Here is a 5,882-nt window from a genome sequence, read left to right as displayed (position 1 = left end):
CGATTTTTCCCAGTAAATGAGGCAAGCAATTCTAAGATCTTCCACAAACATCTAGCCATCTAAAATGGAGAGATGAATCGTTCTGCCTATACAAACTAGCTGTTAGAGGGTGGTTGGGTATGCTACTTCTAGGATTTCAGGGTGTCTTCAAACTGAAATCAAAATGTTCTCAGTATGAAAAACCTGAGATCAAATGCCTATGTAAGGAAAGTGCTATTCACCCAGTAAACCCAAAACAAATGGATAATGCTGGCCATATTTTGCCTTTCTGACATTTCCTTGGGAATCTGCAAGAACCTCCCCTTTCCCCTCCCCCAGTAAGACCATTTAAGTGTGTGTTAAACAACTACAGAATACTAAATAAAAAGTTTGGCCAAAACCAACCATGAAGCTGCAAAGGGTGCTTGCTCTTACTGTTTCAAATTTTTGCAACTCTGTAGTGTCTCACTTTTAAAGGAACAGCTTGATTGCAAAGGAGAAAATAGATAAGCAATGAAGTTATCTCCAACTTCCTAAAGGCTTATGACTTCTAAAAAGTGAATCTATCAGCATTCCACATCAGATTTAAAGCATCAAATGCCTGTGAAACAGCAAAGATGGTAAGCAAAGCAAACTAGTTTTTCCGTCTAACGAAATTGAACACTTAAGCCTTCCTCATAGTACAGTGAAACATACTGTACCTCATGGCAATGGAATATGCCTTCTAGATTAAAAAAAAAAAACTTTTGGAAAAGCAAATGTTCAATAGCATATTAGAAGTCCTCCAAATTCAACACTTGGATTTTTTTTTTAAGCATGTATGACACTTAAAGGCCTTAATAATACAGCTGTTGTTATCCAATAGCAATCTGGGGCTTGGGAGGGGGTATTTTTTTAAGTCTATTTTTGATGAAGACCTTTAAACATGCTTCATACGTTTTAACATTTTTTTCAATTAGTCTTTTAGTCAATATAGAAAATGGCTTAAGTTTGGGGTCCCCCTCTTTACCCCTGTAAGCCATTGCAAACTTGACATTTAGTTGGATGCCTGACTTGTTTTTAGTTCTATGAAACTACACTGTATGGAGAAAATCTATTGCAAGTGGTCTTTAAAAAGCAAAACCTGAGGCAGCATGACCCAGGTCCAGCCATGAAGTTGAAAAAGATGCTCTTGAATATAGTAAACTTGAAGACCTCCAACTAAAAATTCTTATACTGCACTTATTCCTTCAAATAAGTTTTGTCCGTTCAACTTATGGATTTAACGTGGCAGTGCACCATTGGAACAGAATGAGAATCCATAAGCCATGCAACTTAACCATTTAAGCCATTCCAGTCCATCCCAAGCCAGTGAATCTTCCACCACTTAAGAGAAGTAGTAGAACATGAAATATATTAAGCTGCAAGTCTGAACTTGCCTTTTCTTTCTGGAAAAGAGGGCAGTTATAGGCAAGTTGTAAAGAATTTTCTTAAGAGAGATAACTAGTTTTCATCTATTTAACTTTTGCAGGTTGAGAATTACAGTCATGGAGTGCTGATTTATTCACGGTAGATAAAGATGGCAGCAAGAGAAATCAAATGCTAAGGTAAGTTTTGAACGCAGTGGCCTTTGAAGATTGAAATACTATAATTTTGCCACTTTGTCTAGCTGTAATGTTGGTGAGTTATTTCTGATACTTCATGTTAGAGTGGCTCATTCATGTAATATACTTAGCTGTTTTTGAGCCTGTAAAACTCGTTAATCGCTGTTCATATGCAAGTATTTTTTTTTTTTTAAGACAGTTTCTGTCACCCTGGCTAGAGTGCGGTGGTGTCGTCATAGCTCACTGCAACTTCAAACTCCTGGGCTCATGTGATCCTCCTGCCTCAGCCTCCCGAGTAGCTGGGACTACAGGCACGTGCCACCATGCCTGGCTAATTTTTTTTTCCATTTTTAGTAGAGCTGGAGCCTCACTCTTGCTTAGGCTGGTCTTGAACTGAGCTCAAGCAGTCCTCCTTCCTCAGCCTCCTAGAGTGCTAGGATTATAGGCCAAGGCACTGCACCTGGCCGCAAATGTTCTCTTGAAAGGAGCTGCACAATTACGATATCTGAGCAAACTTGGGAAGTTTTAGCTTCTTCCCATGCATTTTATGAAAGAACATACCAGTGCCTGCTCATTTGCCCAGCCACAATACAGATTAATTATAAGTGGAGAGTTAATGATGTAGCTGTGACTGCAAGTTCCCTGTTTGAGTAACCTAATTTTGACATGTATAGTATGTAATTTTAATAGTAGCAAGCTGATGCTTATAATAGGTATTAATGGTTGCTTTTTAGAGCTTGAATTTTTTTTTTTTTTTGAGACAGAGTCTCACTCTCTTGCCTGGGCTAGAGTGCCATGGCGTCAGCCTAGCGCGCAGCAACCTCAAACTCCTGGGCTCAAGCGATCCTATTGCCTCAGCCTCCCAGGTAGCTGGGAATACAGGCACGCGCCACCATGCCCGGCTAATTTTTTCTGTGTTTAGTTGTTTGGCCAATTTCTTTCTATTTTTGGTAGAGACGGAGTCTCACTCTTGCTCAGGCTGGTCTCGAACTCCTGAGCTCAAACGATCTGCCTACCTCAGCCTCCCAGAGTGCTAGGATTACAGGCGTGAGCCACCGTGCCTGGCCTAGAGCTCGAATTTTAAAGAAAATACTTATGTTGTGAGTTAAAATTATAAAGTATATCTAAAGAACAGGTGGGGGGAGTACTTTGCAGTTATAGAACCAAAGACCTTGTAATCTGATCTCATGATTTTCATTTTACAGAGTTGTTGAAGCAGAAGAATGCTGATTTGTCGATAAGTCACAACAGTTGCATAAGCAGTGCTGTCAGACTTGGTTTGGTGCAGGCAATAGATTTTGCCTTCAAGGGTTCCTGTGGATCTGAAGAGGGCCTCAGTGTTGGTTAACACTCTTAACCAGGGAGTGGTAGTTACTTAAAATAAGTAATTGACCAAATGGAGAAAGGGAAGCAGTTAAGGAAATTGGTAAGTGAAGATAGGAAGTTCTTGCGGTTTTTCACATAGATTTTACAGCTTTGGCTTTCATTTTGTTTAGCTAAAGTATAGGGGCAACTCTGCAATTTAGAACTTAATTTGAATTGGAAAAATGATGGACATAAGTGGTAACTCCTTATCCAGTAAAGTGTCTGATTTTCAGCAAGTGAAACATCTTGTGATAGTTTATCCAGAAACAGGGTTTAGTTGTAAAAAAGAGGGAGTGACTTCCGGAAACAAAAGTAACAACTAGAAACCTTGCTAAGATAGAAAGCACACTTAAAACTGGAGGCAAAACTAGGCCACTTGGCTTTGTTGTACTGTATTGTTTTGTAAGCCTACTTTACCCTCCCACCTCTCAATCCTGGAAACAAATTATGATACAACTTTACTTTATTACTTGGAGATGAGAGCCAATAGTATAATTGCCAGTGTTCTCAAAGGAAACAGATTTGAGTTGTTGGGTTAGAGGAACTAACTCAACTTAGGAGATTTTTGTGTGTGTAATTATGGCACTACTATCATGTTTAACATTTGCAGTTGGGGAAAATGATCCAAAAATTTTAACCCTCATTCGACAGACTTTTCTAATCACAGACCATGAGGGTATTAACCAAATTCATATAGTTGTTGCACTTCCATAGCTGTCTTAGTTCAGTCCTTTCATACTCTAATTACTTTGATTAATGCTTCTGTGAGGACATTTTGGCTCTTGAGATTTTGTTTAGCCTTAAAATCGTGTAGAATATAGAGATTAAATAGTAAATCTGAATTCCAAATTCAAAGTAAGAAGTATGCTTAAATGACCAGGTACTTGTTGGACAAATAGTTTATTTACCTAGCAGGCTTGTGGAAAAAGAATCGCTCTTGATTCTTCTGGCTTTATACTGGTTGTAAAGGAAACAGAATGATACAGAAATGTTTTCCTTGTTTAACTGGTAGTTGAACATAGAACTTAGGTATTATAGATCACTTCTTTTTGGAATGTTTTGTATTGAAACTTAATAAAACTTTAAAATCTTTTTTGTGGCAGTGATTTCTTAGGGCTTTGTTTTTTCATGTGTTCCCCTCCCTGCACAGTTGCTCTGATGCACTGCTGGCACTCAGTCAGTTGTGAGGGAATGTCCAGAGTCATTGAGGTGACCTGCTCCTTGTGACTAGGCCTCCTTTTTTGGGGAGTGAGCTTCATGGGCAATTCAGATGATTTCATTTAATAACTCTAAAAATTAAACGGGAGCAATCATACCTGAGAACTAGAGGCTAAAATACCAGGAATCTACTGTAGCACTTTTATATTTCCTGCTTAACTCTTGGAAAACGGGTCAATAACAATTCAATTGTGGCAGGGGATCCCAAAAACTTTGGACAAAGTTCTTCAGCAGTGCTGTTACTTTGTGTTTGCAATTTTCAGTTTTGCTGCTCTACCCTCTATCCTATATACATCTAATTGGTGTTCATTTGCACCTAAAACAGGAGATTGCAGTTGGGTTATGTAGCCAGTTGAACAGAACTCATCACATGACAAAGGAATGCAGCTGAGCATTAAGAATGCAGAGAAAGCCACAGGTATTCTGTAAATAGCTCCAGGCCCACAGAAAAACATCGATCTATACATCCCATCAATTCTTTATAAGTTGCACACATCAGTATACTTCCCTGAAAAATGTTTTCAACTTCCATATGAATGATCTCAGTATTTATGGACTTAAGGTAAAATTTAAATCTGAAATGTTCAAATACTTTTTTGAGACAGTCTCCCTGCCACAGAGTGCAGTGGCATCGTAGCTCACAGCAACCTCAAACTCCTTGGCTCAAGCGATGCTCCTGCTTCAGCCTCCCAAGTAGCTGGGACTACAAGCCTGTGCTACCACACCCAGCTTATTTTTCTATTTTTAGTAGAAACGCTCTTGCTCTTGCTCAGGCTGGTCTTGAACTCCTGAGCTCCAGGGATCCTCCCTCCTCAGCCTCCTAGATTGCTAGGATTATAGGCATGAGCCACCGTGCCCAGCCTCAAGTATATCATTCCATGAACTATTAAGTACATGTACTCTGTAAAGATAGAATTTCGCTCTCACCCCAGGAAGTTACCATGTGACCCCTCCCAAGTGATTTCCTGCTCATCCTTCAGAGATGCCTTTTTTCCTGATTTTCACAGATTGCCTGTTTCTAGAACATCAAATAAGTGTCATAACATATGGAGCCTATGTAAGTCTTTAGTGCAGCAAAGTTCTTCAGATTTAGCCATGTACAAATGAGTAGTCCTTTTTATTGCTGAGTATGAGTGTAGTACAGTTAGCTATTCATGGGAACCTGGGTCTTTTCTACTTTTGGGCTATTAAGGATAAAGTTGCTAATGTTCTTATACAAATCTTTGTGTATATGTAATTACTAAGAGATGAAAACATGGAATTGCTGGATCATAGGGTAGATGTATATAGTTTTGTGAGAAATTGCCAGACATTTTTTCCAAAATAGTAATATTTTACTGACCAGCAGTGTGAATTTGGGTTATTCCATGCCCTCCTCAGTACTTGGTGTTTTTAGGTTTGGCCATCTGGTGAACGTGTGTGGTTTAAATTATTCCCTGAGGAATAACAAGTAGCACTTTAAAAAAAAAAAGTATATTTATGATGAAATGCATAGATTTGAAGTGTACTGTTTGATCAGTCTTGAAAAATGCTTAGACACATAAAGACAGAACATACCCTTCCAGGAAGTTTACATGTGTCCCTTCCCAGTCGATACCACCTCGCAACACCAGAGAAGCCACACCTGGTTTCTGTCATAGGATATTTTTGCATATTTTAATATTTGATGTAAATTGAATCCTACATCAGTGTATTTTTTATGTCCATCTGCTTTCAGCATGTTTTTTTTTTTTTTTT

At 38.8% G+C, this 5,882-nt stretch overlaps 1 long non-coding RNA gene across 1 annotated transcript; it reads left to right on the top strand.

Moving 5' to 3' along the window:
- Positions 1-7: 7 nt before the first annotated feature.
- On the top strand, positions 8-3,931 carry LOC105819282. The gene is made up of 3 exons (XR_001137952.1): positions 8-599; positions 1,490-1,565; positions 2,768-3,931. It is a non-coding gene; the product is annotated as an uncharacterized LOC105819282 (long non-coding RNA).
- The last annotated feature ends 1,951 nt before the right edge of the window (positions 3,932-5,882 follow it).

Source organism: Propithecus coquereli, unplaced genomic scaffold (assembly GCF_000956105.1).
Source record: "Propithecus coquereli isolate 6110/MARCELLA unplaced genomic scaffold, Pcoq_1.0 Scaffold478, whole genome shotgun sequence".
Lineage (NCBI taxonomy): Eukaryota > Metazoa > Chordata > Mammalia > Primates > Indriidae > Propithecus > Propithecus coquereli.
This window is presented reverse-complemented; position numbering and strand designations above follow the sequence as displayed.